A 15,504-nucleotide genomic window follows, 5' to 3' on the forward strand; every position below is an offset into this window, starting at 1 on the left:
AAGAACAAGGGTAACACATAGAAAACAGTTACACAACTTATGCTCACTCAACAACTTGTACATAAATGCTCATAGTGGTTTTATTCAGAATTGTCAAAAACTGGAAACAACCCAAATGTTCATCAATAGGAGAATGGAAAACAAATGGCATATTCCTAAACCAGAATACTACTTAGCAGTAAAAAATTAACAACCACTAATACATGCAACAACATGAATGAATCTCATAAGCACTCTTTTGACAGCAAAAAGCCACAAAAAAGTTCATACTGCCTGTTTTCATTTATATGAAATTTTATAACTGGTAAAACTAATCTAGCCTATGAAAAACCTTGAAAGTAGTTGGCTTATTTGGGACTTTCCGGAAAGCAGCATGATTTTACTTTTGTAAGAAAAATGTATCTTAATGGGGATGTACTACATGGGAATATGTAGGTATTAAAACTTATGGAACAGTACACTTAATATTTATGCAATATACTTATGTAAATGTATCTCAAATGAGAAAATAGAACTGGAAACAAATATCGAACTCTAGTTAGTAGGTTTCTGAAAAGCGATTTTATTGGCCTATTTGATTGAACATACCTTCAGTAGAATTTATTTTAGGGAAGGTTTGGTACTACAGTGAATATAATGTTACAAAGAACTAGTTTCTCTGTCTTTCCACAGCATTTTCTGATGTTTGCTTTGTTCTTGGTTTTCATGGGGTGGTCCACTTGCAATATCAAGTCCCCCTCTCCTTTTTGGTATCAAATGAATATATTAGCTTGACACCTTATATTTTTAGGCCACTCTAACTGGAAGGAAAGGGAAATATAAAAAAGAAGCTTTGAAAAAAAAATTAAAAAAAAATAAAAAGCTTTGTTTCATTAAAGTCCTATGAAATATTCCTTTGCATTTCATTGGGTCTGATCTGTTATGCCTACCTTTGGAAGTAAGAATAGGATCAAAAACATTAAATAAAAAAAAATAAGTAAGGGTAGGAAAGTTCCTCAAAATCTAGATTCTAATATCAGAAGGCTGGGAAGTGAGTGCTGACAGAAGAAATGTTACTATTGAAAACAATTAATTTATTGCTTTTCATGCTAAACTCAGAACATTAGTTTTAAAATTTAACATGTCTAGTATTTTAATCTGCATTTGAATGTAACTAAGGTGTAACTTAAAATTCAAGTAACATTTTGACCCAATTAGGTAGTAAATATCGGACTCATGTTAAAACCTTACAAAGCAGGTGGGTAGCAAACAAGAAGCTATTACATTATTTTAATTGCTCTATATGTTGGCAATGGATTAATAATATGATGATTATCAGGTCAGGTCAGATTCATTTCCCATTTTTCAAAGTAGGTACAATATAATCCTTAAAATAATTGGAAGAGATTAAATCAGATCAAAGCTGAAATGAATATCTGAATGTAAAAATTTATAATATTTATGAGTTGATTTCACTATGAGAGTTATGAGACTAGTACAGAATCCTGCCATTTTAACCTCATAATTTTGCTTCCTATACATTTCATTACATCTAGATAAATTAAATTATACCATTAGGATCCAATAACTGCAAGTCCAGAAAATCTGATTTATTTTATTTTTGGCTATAACTTCGATCATCATAAACAATATATCCTTACTAATTTTCCTAAGGAATTTGAAAAATACTGAAATAATAATTTATTATTACTGTGATGTAAGAGAAGACCTTTAAAATAGCAGGTATCAGTCAGGATTTTTTATGACTGAATTTGGGTGCCATTGTATGCATACCATAGTGAAGGGTCATATAAAATCTAATTCAAATAATAAAGCAAAATGTTGGGTTTAAAAAGCGGAAGTAGAAGAAAAGTACTTGAAATAGCTTATTGGATAGCAGAACAGGGGTATATTTTCATGAATCAGAAATCATGAATCAGAAATAAGTTGTTTAATTAAAAAAAAAAGACATCAGAATTTCTTTCATAAAGGGAAGAGGAACCACAAGACCATAATCACCTATTTTATAATATGACGCTAATTTCCTGGTTAATTTTCAAGGCAAAGCAGTTAATTAAAAAAAAAAACAAAACACTAGTCTCAAAATGACTATAAATTATTTTTGATTTCCTGTCATCCACTATTCTAATAAACCTGAATATAACTCAGTATTTTGTAGAAAACACTGATGTCACCTAACTGCAAAACTCCATTTGGCCTCTGTACTGTTTCAAAGTTCCTCAGTGGCAAAATATACAAATGGCAGCATAAATTACCTTTGTACCTGCTTCCACATTCTCCAGACCTTAAATTTATATTCCTTGCTATGATTCTGCCTATTCTAATTTCTGCAAAATTGAACTTGGAAAAAAATTAAAAGTCTGTAGATGCTGTAGTGGGGCATATATTTGTTGTCTCCCTGGCATCCATATCCTCCTTTCCTTTTCCAAAAGTTACCCACATTGCCAATCCTCCTAGGCACCATAGTCCATTCAGAGGTAGAAACATTAGCTGAGTCCTGCCAATCAGAATCAGTGGAACTTAATTCTGTGTAGGCACATTTGTGATTGTGTATGTTTGAGGTATAAGGATTGTGAACTTCTTCCCTGTAGGATGGGACAGTCTCAGTCCATTCAGGCTCCTATCACAAAATACCAGAGACTGAATAGCTTATAAATAGCAGAATTTTATTTGTACAGTTCTAGAGGCAGGAGCTCCAAGAATATGGTTGTGTGATGGCCCTCTTCTGGGTTGTAGACCATTTTATCTTCATATAATAGAAAGAACTAGGGAGCTCTGTGGGATTTCTTTTACAAGAGCACTAATCCTATTCATGAGGGTTCCACTCTCATGACCTAATTCCCCCAAAGTTCCTATGTACTATAATCACCTCTTTAGGGGTTAGGATTTCAACACACAAGTTGGGGGTGGGGCGCAAACATTCAGACCATAGCAGAAAGTTCTACAAGTTTCTGACAAACAACATGAAACTCAAAGAGGAATTTTGGGGGGAATGTTAACAAAGTTAAAACATGAAGAAAGTGACACTAAGTCTTGGATATATCAGTTGTTGGATAAAAGATTAGCATGAGACTTTATCTACTCTTGGGCTGTGGGAGTACACAAGCCAATTAAATCTCCAACCCCCAACCCCCTTTTCTTTTTGGCCAAATCAGTTTGAGTTAGATTTTCAAATAGTTGCAACTAAATGGATTCAGATATCTATATTTTCACAAATAAGTGTTTTATAATTTTATAGCTTATTTTTGTCTGTTCTATTAGGGAACTTCTTTTAACCACAGAATTTCCAGTGTTCTGGAAATCGATGTTTCACTCAACTATTCACAAGGTTGGGGGAATGAATGTTTTCATGCAGGATGTTTAACTGTCTTGTTACGATATCCCAGTTGAAAAGATAGAATGGTAGAGGTGGTAGAAGTCCTATGAATAATTACATTCAAACCCCTTGTTATACTGGTTAGGCAGGTAGTCTCAGAAAAATTAAGTGAATTGTACAGGATCAAACAGTTAGGATGCTAGGAACCCATGCCCTGTTAACCTTGAGTTAGTGTTCAGTCCCTCCCCAAAGCTGCAAACACAGTTTACCTAATTGCAATGAGTCATTTTGCACATAAATTAAGAAGCTGATCTTTTTTTCACTTAATACAAGATTCAAAATCAGTTTGAGTTATAATAACATCAGGAAACTTAAGAATAAAACCAGTTTCCTGACCCATTTGGCTGCATGTAAGGAGAGGTTTTGAATGAGCAAATTTTTGTCCTTTTCCTTTATAGCTAATAGAGTAAGAATCTCTTTATTAATCAAAAAGCCTCTTCACCTTGGATTCATTGCTTATATCCCCTGCTAACAGTCCTAAATTTAGGCCTTTTGAGATTGGATCACTAAAATATCTAAGAGGAATGAATGTGAAAGATCGTGATAAAACAAGTGATCAGGAATGGATAAGAATTAGATCTTCAAGGGAATAAAAACAATGACTGTCATTTTTTGTCTCCTGAAAATATTTTCATAACCCCACACCCTAACTACAACCAACCTCCCCAGGTATAAGAATTCTGGTACTCGGGGGGTGCCTGGGTAGCTCATCAGTTAAAGCATCCAACTTGATTTCGGCTCAGGTTGTAATCTCAGGATTGTGAGATGGAGCCCTACATCAGGCTGTGCACTGGGTGTGGAGCCTGCTTAAAATGCCCTTTCCCTCTGCCCCTCCCCACCATGTATGTGCTCTCTCTCTCTCCCCTTCTCTAAAAAATAAAAAATAAAAAAATAAAAAAAAAGGAAAGGAAGAAAGAATTTTGGTGTTCAATCAGAATGATGGAAATGAAAGGTTTTTTTAGTTTTGAAATTTACAAAATCATGTTTCAAGGATTTTTCTTTGAGCATGCTTCACATGGAATAATATCTAGGCTTGTGTTAAATTAACCATATGTATGAAAACTAAAACGAGGGAAAGCAGGGCAATTTTGCCATTCATAGTCCTTCAGAGAAAATTTTGTGGACATAAGCAATATGAACTGAATGATCTATTAAATTTTACATGCAACTTTATCAGAAATAAATACATTATGGATAAAAAGAAACCTTTATATTATGATCTGATTATCAGAACAATTAGGTTTTTCCCCTTTCAACTATATGTATATAAAAGATTATACATGTTTTTAGATGATTTTAATTCAGACACTATTTACACATTTGCCTACTGTTGCCTCTGATTACAGTGGACTCCTTATTCTTTTATTTCTGTGCATACCCTCTTTTTATGTCTACCACCCACAAGTGTTGGACAGGGCCTTGGCCATTTCATTGTTCTCATCTTCTTCCACTTCGCACCTCATTAGCTTTCTCCAGTCAATACTGTCTCCTTGTTGTTCTCAGGCCAATAAGCTTCATTCTTATTCATTCTTAGATCCCAGAGACTAACATGGTGACTGCCATATGTTAGTTGCTTATTAGTATGTGTTAAATGAATGAATGAAAAAATAAATGAACAAATATTTATTGGGTACTATACCAGTTTGCCAGGAATGCCATTACAACATATTGTACAATGGGTGGCTTATATAATGGAAATTTATTTTTTGACAGCCTAATGTTCTAAGGAAGTGATTAGAACACCATTGGAAATGTTTTCTTGTGTTTTTTTTTTTTTTTTTTTTTTAGGAGGTAATGCACTATAATTGGTATTTATTTATTTATTTTAAAGATTTATTTATTTGAGAGAGAAAGCACGAGCAGGAGCGGCAGAAGGAGAGGGAGAGGGAATCTCAAGCAGACTCCTTGCCCAGCGCAGAGCCTGGCACCGGGCTCAGCCTCATAATCCTGAGGAGATCATGGAATATAAAAAAAAACATCTTTGATATTAATTTAAACTTGAAAGACCCAGATATGTGGTCTATAAAAGTTATTTCTCTGTTTCAAGCAGTCTCCAATGTATAAAAATGTTGAGATCTAAGGAGTCCTTTGTAAATCATGTTTTGGGACTCAGATTGCATTTCACCATGGAAACAATGCATGTTCAGTATTGTAGTCACCCTGCCCCACTCTACAAAACCAAAATGTTTAATCCACAATGAAGTAAAAGGAAGTATGATACTAGTAAAATTATTACCACCATGAATCCTAATTTTTAAAAGGCAAAATTTAGTCAGAGAACCAGTTGAAAAATATTTCCCTTCTTATACTTTTCTGCTTTTGGGATACTCAGTGCAGGGATCTTTCCAGTTCCATAACTCAGGTGAAGGATCTTATGGCTGGGGCAGAAGCTCCGAGAGGGAGGGGGCACAAAGCTATAAAGACCTAAGACTACTTCCTTCTAGAAAGATTCAAAGTCATGTCTTGGTTCCAAGCTATTTAAAATTCTTATCAGATATATTCCTAGAATCGATGGCATGCCAAAGGAGGGGGGTCATATTTGGATGAGAGAGATTCACCAACCGCCACATTTTTTGGTATTGTCATGTATAACCTACATTGCATTACTTACTGTTTTTAAACAGACAATGCACCCCCTTAAAGACTGCACCAGTACACTGCTCTCATCTCCCAGCTCAAATACAATGTAATGGAAAATAGAGCTGGTTTGCTAAATACTATCTCAGTTCCTAAACATATCATCAATTCTAAGGGTTCCTGGTTTCTATTTATTTCTCCTGGAAAGAAATATTCCTATGCCCTTCATCTTTCCTTTCTCCCCATCCTTTGGGGGGAAAAAAAAAAAAAAAATATATATATATATATATATATATATATATATACACATGATATATTTTGAGATAAATGAGCAACCAAATTAAAATTCAGATTGATTTATCATAAACAGACCAGATTAATCCTAAATTGCATTTTCTCTTCACAGAGGGAGAATTTAAGACATTTGAGTTCAAGAAATGGGATTTAGATTTTGAGGTAGCTAATTCTAAAAAGCCTGTAGAAGAGAGGTAAAGAGGTGACTAAGGTAGGAATGCTGTCAATGATTCTTGACAAGGGATTCAGGAGAAGAAGGAAGGAAAATCCCAATGGAAAAAACAGAAAAGGAAAAACATTTACTTATAAGAAATGTACATGTTAGACATATAAGTCAAATACTATCATATTTTTTCTAAAATGAGTTTTATTAATAAATGTTGATACTAATTCACTGAGTGTCTTAATGTAATGTCATTACTTATTGCTACTTTAAAATATAATCTGCTGTCTTCTTGTAGGCTATTAAATTTAAGGTCTCTCATTTTTTATAAGTAAGCTCAAATTTTTCAAACCTTTACTGAAATAAAACATTTGAAGTACAGTCTAATTCATATTGTCAACCTTAAAAATAAAATAGCAAGTTATTAGCAAAATGAGTTATTTGGGAATAGCAGAGGAATTGCAATTTGGGACAAGCAAATTACAGCAAACCATAGGCAAGTCTGAAGAGAAAGGGAAGATCAACTTTTATTAGATTTTAGGAGGAAATTGAGGAGTGTTGTTTTGAACAAAAGTTCATTGGAAAAGAGGAAGAGTTTGAGGTTGCGGATGCTTCTCATTAGCTGCAGGCAGTTATTGGTGAGTTGTGGCAAAGAGAGATCTTCCTTGTTTTTTTTAAAGCAGAAGATAAAATTCCTATGTGAAAAGTGTTCTCTCTTGTGAAGATAAGAGCTATCTTCCTTTTTCCTGCTGGTCAGGGAGGCTCTAAGTGGTATACATGTGACTGTACCCAATTCCACTTTAAATGAGGTCTCCTTAATTCATTTTCACAATATCTGTATCTAATACAAAGAGAATCTTAAACAAAATAGTCTGAGAACCAGCATTGACTTCTCACGCCTCAAATGTTTTTCTGTGTTATTTTATCACAATGCAGTACAAATTCCACACTGTTCCCAATAGGACCAGTTTGCTGGAACACAATTATGACTAATATAAAAAACTCCACCAATGTCCTTTCCTTGCAAAATTTTGTAAATTTAATCTTTGGAAATTTTCTCTTTTCTTTTACTTGTTTTCAATTTTGTAATATAATCAATGAAAAGTAAGATTCAAAGTGAATAAGGCCTTTTAGAATGTATTGATAGACCATCAATATCAGAAAGCAAAAGAATTAATATTTGTAAGGCCTTTTATGTGCAAACATGGGGATTCTTTTAAGAAATAATTATTCAATGCTGTGTAGGTTTTGAAGGAGTTCAGTGAAGAAAAGCAACACATGACAATTCCACTCTTGGAATTTCTCTGGCTTCTATTATAAGAGAGAGATCTCTTTTATATGTATAACCTAAGGATCCCGAGGCTTCCAGGCTTCTAGAATTACACATTGTAACCAGAGCACAGGGATGCAAGAGTGCATGGCCACGGGGTTCCCAAACAGACCAGGTTCGGCCACTCACTGCTGACAAAATCCAAAAGCAGAGAGACAAGTGGTGGTGAAACAGAAATTTATTTCAGTGAGGCCAACACCAGGAAAACAGCAGACTAATGTTTCAGACTGTCTCCAAAGTGCTGAAAGTACTTCTAGGTTTATATAAGGAAAATATGGGACAAAGATTGGTGGATGGATATGTGTAGGTGGGCAGAAAAGGTCAAGTGAAACATTGTCTTGGGGTCAATCATGAGAGGTCTTGCGGGCATCAGGGCAGTTGGAATGCTTGAGGGGTAGTTTCCATCCCCATCACAGGATGCTTTGCCCACTAGGTCTTTTGCCTGAGTTGAAAAATAAGCTAGAAAGAACTTAATTGGTTAGAAAGTACAGATTAAAGTCAAAATGGAGGCTGTTGAAGGCACGACTGGGTCCTCTTTCAACTCTTATTTAATATCTTCAACAATTTACCAAGTCACCTATTCTGTGAGAAGATAAGCAACTTTACAACTATTTCTAAGGAATCCAAAATGGAAGAATGGGAAGATAGGTGAGCACATGAATCTCATATTCTCCTGGTTTTCCTAGGTACCTCTTTTGAAATTCCTGCTCCTGCTGAATTATTGATCCAATTTAGCATTTTGTCACTGATTATCCTCTCTTCCTACTCTGTTGTCTTTATCTTTTAGTCCTCGCAGCATTGTAATACATTCAAGTAGACAAAAAATTTTACTGAAGGACTGTAAGTAACAAGGCATGATTATAACAACACAGGGCAGAAAATAGCTTAATATTCAGCCTTACATCCATTCAGCTTAATGTCCTTAGGTCATCTGCTATTGGAATTTATTCCTGGAAGTAATTCACTTTGGCCTACACTGTTGTTGGGATTTAATCTTTTTTTTTTTTTTTTTTTAAGATTTTATTTATTTGTCAGAGAGAGAGCACAAGCAGGGGGAGTGGCAGGCAGAGGGAAAAACAGGCTTCCCGCTGAGCAGGCAGCCTGACGTGGGGCTCTATCCCAGGATCCTGGGATCATGACCTGAGCTGAAGGCAGACGCTTAACCAATTGAGCTACCCAGGCACCCCGGAATTTAATCTTTATTTAACTTAACTTTTTGTTGTTTTTTTTTATCCAGACCCCTCTCATTATCTCATTTGTGTTACTTCCAGAATCCTTCACTCCAGTTACCCTGTTTTTCAAATTCCAAATATTACATCACAGCAAGCTAAAATGTTACCTGTGTTCATAATCTAGATCATTATCATAAATAACCATTATGGGGATGCCTGGGTGGTTCAGTCAGTTAAGTGTCTGACTCTTGGTTCACCTCAGGTCATGATCTTCTCAGGGTTATGAGACTGAGCCCGGTGCCAGGCTCTGCGCTGGCAAGGAGTCTGCTTGAGATGCCCTCTCCCTCTCCTTCTGCCCCTCCTACTCGTGCTTTCTCTCTCAAATAAATAAATCTTTAAAATAAATAAATAAATACCCATTATAGTGCATTCCCTCCTAAAAAAAAAACACAAGAAAACGTTTCCAATGGTGTTCTAATTACTTCCTTAGAACATACAATCAGCAGCATTCTTTCTTTAAAAAAAAAATATATATATTTTTCTGTTACAAGTGCCCTAATTCTTTAAATCCTCATAACCGCATTATCAGAGAAGTATCATTCCATTTTAAAAGTGAGGATATTACAGGGACGCCTGGGTGGCTCAGTTGGTTAAGTGTCTGCCTTCGGCTCAGGTCATGATCCCGGGGTCCTGGGATCGAGCCCCACATCGGGCTCCCTGCTCTGCGGGGAGCTTGATTCTCCCTCTCCCTCTGCCTGCGTCTCCCTCTGCTTGTGCTCTCTCTCTCTCTTTCAAGTAAATAAATAAAATCTTTGAAAAAAAGTGAGGATATTACACATCAGAGAGTATAAACTAATGACCCAAGGCCATGCATTTATTAAACTGCAGAATATGAAATTTATATCATGTTTGTTTGATTTCAGAGTCTCTGCCTTTGACTGCATAGTGTTCAGTTTTATTTATTGTGTAAAATTTAGACATATATCTATATAGTTATAGTTATAGCCCATTTAACATTAATACATCAAGTATTTTCAGGGAGGATAATTAGCTTTGGTGAGAAATGTGCACAAGTTGGTATTATTTTTGAATGTTAATCCTCTTTTTAAAAATGAAACCTGCTTTGATTTTATGTAAAACATTAGTAGCAAATATCTCCTAAAACTTTGATCTGACAATATAATCCTAATTATGCCCAAGAAAACCTAGGATGTTAAAAGGTAGTGAAAACTGGAATCTTAAGTAGCAGCTTAAAAAAGTTCAAAACTAATCAACACAAAAAAAGAAAAAAACAAAAAGATGTCTCTGCCCAAACCCTGACTCAGCTTCCCCTTATTATTGGCTTGGACACCCTGCAGATTAAACTGCTATTTGTGCAATTTACTGAGCCTGGGGTGAACTCAAACTCCTCTACTTCACACAATTTTGCTTTCAAGTTATCTTGTCAGGGAAGCTGACAGTCTCAATGATGTTACTTTATAGACTCCTTGGCAAAAATAGGATGTTGAAAATCTACCCATCAAAAACTAAATCCACAAAAGTTTGCTGTCCTTGGGTCAAAGAATATAAATGCACTTGATCTCATATTGTTTGAGATACATGTGTGCATATAAACTCTTCAGAGACAGTAAATTAGAGGCAGTAAGAAATGAGGAAAAAAAAGAGCCAGTTATTCCAGCTCAAACCAGGGCTTTATGCAAAAAAAAAAAAAAAAAGACAGGCTAAGACACAAAATATTCCTCCCAAACCTATCGGTTACATCTTTAATAATACTTCACTTATTTAACAACCTTGTTAAATTGGTCTGTTTGACTTAGATATTATTAAGAAAATGAAGAAAAATAACTACTACTCCCTAAGTTATATGCACATTGCTGCCAAATTTCCTAATATTGGATGGATTTGCAGAAAACAATAATTGCAAATTTGTGTGTGTGGGTGGGTGGGTGTGTGTGGGTGGATGTGTAGGAACTATGACATTTCATCCCAGTTGAAAGGCAATTACTACTAACCACTCTATATTGGTTGTTCTTATCTTTTTTTCATCTAATGATGTCCAACTTCTGTTTGGTGGAATCTCATTCTTTACATATTTTTAAGTTATTAATTATAATTCACATCTAGTGCTGGGTTATTCATGCATGTTGTTGAAAGCTGATTACGGCATTGTAATAAGAGATACAATTAGTACTGTAACATCAATACCACCATCTTCCATTCTATTTTTTCACAAGTGAATTAAAATAGTGTTTAATTATGATATTTCTCAGTATTCATTTTCTGGTTTAATAAGTATTCCTGATAGATAACTGCACTGATTATGTGTGCATGATAAATGCTTAATAGCAGAAAATGAACTTAGTTATAAGCACATTTTTTTACAATAGGAAACAAATGCATATTTTTTCTTGTTACTTTTCCCCTTTGTATTATTTATGTATAGGAACTAAAAATGTGTGAAATGCCTTGGTAATATACTCTTTTTTTATATTAAGAGAAAGTACAGATGTGAATACATCCACTTAGATACTGTGATGTACATGGTTATTCATAGTGTACAAATTGTTACTATTATTTTCAAATGGAGAGAAATTCCTCTAGCTCCTTTTCAAAACTTTAACAATTGGTGTGTCGGGAGAGGGATGGATATTCAGAGTTAAAGGTGGTGAACTCTAACTCAGGTTTTCTCTAAAAACATGAAAGAGGGGCACCTGGGTGGCTCAGTTGGTTAAGCCACTGCCTCCGGCTCAGGTCATGATCCTGGAGTCCCGGGAACGAGTCCCGCATCGGGCTCCCTGCTCGGCGGGGAGTCTGCTTCTCCCTCTGACCCTCCCCCCCTCATGCTCTCTCTCTCTATCTCATTCTCTCTCTCAAATAAATAAATAAAATCTTTAAAAAAATTAAAAAATAAAAACATGAAAGAGCCCTGGTGATTATCAAGTTAGCAGCAAGCCTTTTCCCAGTAGAGTCTCTTGACGAAAGTAGTTGAAAGGTGTGTGAACAGCAATTAATCACCCTGCTACTTACTTGCCCTAAACAGAATTTAATTAAATACAGTTCACACCTCTACACCTACTTTTGTCATGTCTTTAGAAGCTCCAAATGACCTGAGTGGGCAACATGCCAAAGAGGAAAATTATGCTGGGGGGAAAAAAGCAAATGGACCTTTGTTAGTAAAAATGAGACAAAAAGTCAGTAGAAAGAACAGTGGGCCAAGTAATTACATTAATATTTTAACACTGGGCAAGCTTAAAACACTTTAAGTGGCATCTTTTTGTAGAAATACAGTGCTGGAATTTCCCCCAAAAGATTAATATTCTCTTTATAATGAATTTTTAAGGACACTATACAGCTCTTAATATTGTGAAAAACAGCATCTAAGGTCACCTTACGAAGGTGGGGAAAGCTACTTACTGGGTACAAGAAGTTTGATTCTGTATATACTATTTGAGAGGAAGATACCATAGTTCTTAACCAATATCTCTCCTGTAAATGTATTATTAAAATTGCTAATCCTATTTCTAGTTAAGTGTATATTGAAATAATGACAATGGTCTTGAATTAATAAAGTTTTTCCCAGTGAAATAACTGAATACGTGTTAATATATGAATTTGAAGAAATTTAAAGATTTTTAAAAAATTGACAAGTTTCTCATATTTTCCCAAGCATACACAAGTCTATTATTTTCAGATTCAATGTCTATAAAAGAGGATTTAGAGATAATACACGTTTATGTTATCATGTTATCCATTGTCACCATAAATTACCTGTCCTGCCAACCTTTTTCTTATGCAAAAAGTCTAAGCTGTGTTGTAGGTATTCTAAATACATTTGGTCTAAATATATTCAGTATGTCTTCAGAATTATTATTTAATTTATTTAATTCAATAGGTATTCATTGAGGAAAAATACCGTCTTCGGGGCCGTGTTGACTTCTAGAGGGGATTCAAAGAATGTACACAGTTTTGCTCTTAACAGGGTAACGCTTAATGTTAAGAAAGCCCATAAAACAAGTGCATAATACGTAAAGCACATGAATGAGAAGGGGGATTCAGAAAAAGAGAAGTTTAATATGGTATAGATTTTTCAAAGAAGAAGAGGAGACAGGGTCCATCAAACCTCATTGATGGGAGCAATCATTGGCAATACAGTTTACCATTTCTGAATAGAATTGGGTTAATCATTTACAGCACCTGTGTTTTTGGGAAATGCTTGGCGTTCTGCAACACATGATTATGATGGAATGTAAACCAAACAATTCATCCATTTCTACCCAGCCTTACTTTCATCATCCCACCTGCACAGACCTTTCTTCGTTTGACAGGAAGCAGACATTTTGATCTTGGACTATTTTTTTAGTTCTCCATCTCATTCAGCCCCACCATATATCCCTGCTCACTTTCCTGCAGTAGTTGAATACGACCATCTATATCTATATCATCCCTGTGCCTTTTCAGGGGGACATGTGAAGCGAGCCACCGTTTCTCTTTATTGGTCTACACATCGGTTCCACCATACCACTTCCAAAGGTTTTATGTGTGTATTTGAATTTCTTTATACATTCCATTTCCTATGATATAATTCCATATAATTTCTCCAAATTTTCAATAAATTTGTGTCATAAATATGACTTTCTATGCCCACTGAAACTTAACTAAGACATTCAGCTATCTGATCGCCTGGCTACCTTGTTGGATTCCTTATTCTCTCTCCTAATCTCCCCCATGAGATTTGCCACCCATCTTTGAACAATTGAGAGAAGTTATCCACATTATAGATTTGAATTTTAGTCTGGACTAATTCCCCAATATGTATTTGTATGTGAGATGGGAGAGACAGAATGATTTAATGGGGAGAGAACTATGGAAAAAAAGAGGGGAGAGCTTTAATATGATATTCAGTAATTTCTGTTGACACCCTTAGTCACCAAGATAGGGTCTATTCTAATCTCTCTATCATTCTGAATTGTGGGAATATCAGGTGACAATTGGAGTTTTTTTTTTCAATTCTTATTGTAGACCTCTTCAACCAAATGTGTGTTTGCACACATACACATAAATGCAGTCTCCTAAAGAAAAATACTAATTCTCAGAAATACTGCAGTCTAAACTCTGAAGAAGGAACAAGTGTTTTTTGTCTGTTAGTTTGCTAGGGATTTATCTTTCACAGAGAAGTTATTATTTTTACGCAGAACATTTACACATTAGTTGTCTTTGATCTTCTCTTTTCTAATTAGGCTATTTATATTTGAGCTGGGGATGGGTGAGATCTTTGCTTCCATTTACAAGAATATCCAACTTTGTATTTCAGTACTTTTTCTGATTAGGGTCCTAAATTTAAGATTTTTTTTCCAAAAATTTATCCTATGAGCTTTTGAATGAAGTTTTTTCTGATTATTCTGGAAGAGATGTCCGTGTTTTAATTGCGTATCAGGTATCCATTTGTTCCTCACTTTCTCTCTTGCTAAAATAAACCCTGTTTCCTTTATAGTTACCATGTGGAAATCAGCAGGTGATACATCTTGATTGATTACCCAATCCCCCACCTTTTATTTTAGTTAGAGCCAGTTATAACCAGTTAAATCAAAACAAAAGTCTATGGTAATTATTTCTGGGAACATTTGATTTCCCAGGAAATGGAACATACATGGTTGATGCCCTTCAAGTTCTGGTGTGTCCAATCAAGAAAATGATTTTCAGAAAAACCTGTTGATTACCCTGCAGTGAGAGAGAATACTTCTTTGAGAGACTCTTAGCAGTGTTTCAGAAAGGGGAGATTAGAGGAGGAAATTTTTAGAGTTTTAGGGTCTGAAATGTCAGGGCATATGACATGATAGTTGTGGATTGATGAACACCAAGAGGTGAGAATCTTGAAGTAAGCCTTGATAAGCAAAAGTCAGTCTCCATAAGTTACCTTATCAAGGAACAAGTATTTCCTGAAACAAATAGTTAACTTATTTTTGCCTAGTCTCAGTATTATTTAGCACAGAAATGGGAATATTTGCTTCATCTTAGAATTGAACTAGCACAAATAAAGGAAAGCATATTTATTCTCAGAATTGTTTAGTATAAGGATAGGAATGCATGGTGACTGAGTTCCCACTACCTTGATGACGTGATGTCTGCAGCTGCATCAGAATGAAGCAATACACAAGGGAGGGGCCATTAGAGTCTTAGAGACAACTGCCCAAAGATGTTCTAGCACTGAACCAATGACACCATCTCTCTATCTCTGGAGTTTTTATTATGTGGGAAAGTTAAACCCTAACCTATTTAAGCCATGAATTAGGGTTTTTTATTCCTCATAATTGAATATATTCCTAATATTACATGCATGCAAAACCAGGCATATGACTTTTTTCAATATTGAGAATGCTGTTTATTATTTTAAGTGACCTTTTATTTATTTTTTTAAAAGATTTTTTATTTAGTTATTTGACAGAGAAAGACACAGTGAGAGAGGGAACACAAGCAGGGGGAGCGGGAGAGGGAGAAGCAGGCTCCTGGCTGAGCAGGGAGCCCGATGCGGGCTTGATCCCAGGACCCTGGGATCATGACCTGAGCTGAAGGCAGACGCTTAACGACTGAGCCA

Source organism: Halichoerus grypus, chromosome 4 (assembly GCF_964656455.1).
Source record: "Halichoerus grypus chromosome 4, mHalGry1.hap1.1, whole genome shotgun sequence".
Taxonomy (NCBI): domain Eukaryota; kingdom Metazoa; phylum Chordata; class Mammalia; order Carnivora; family Phocidae; genus Halichoerus; species Halichoerus grypus.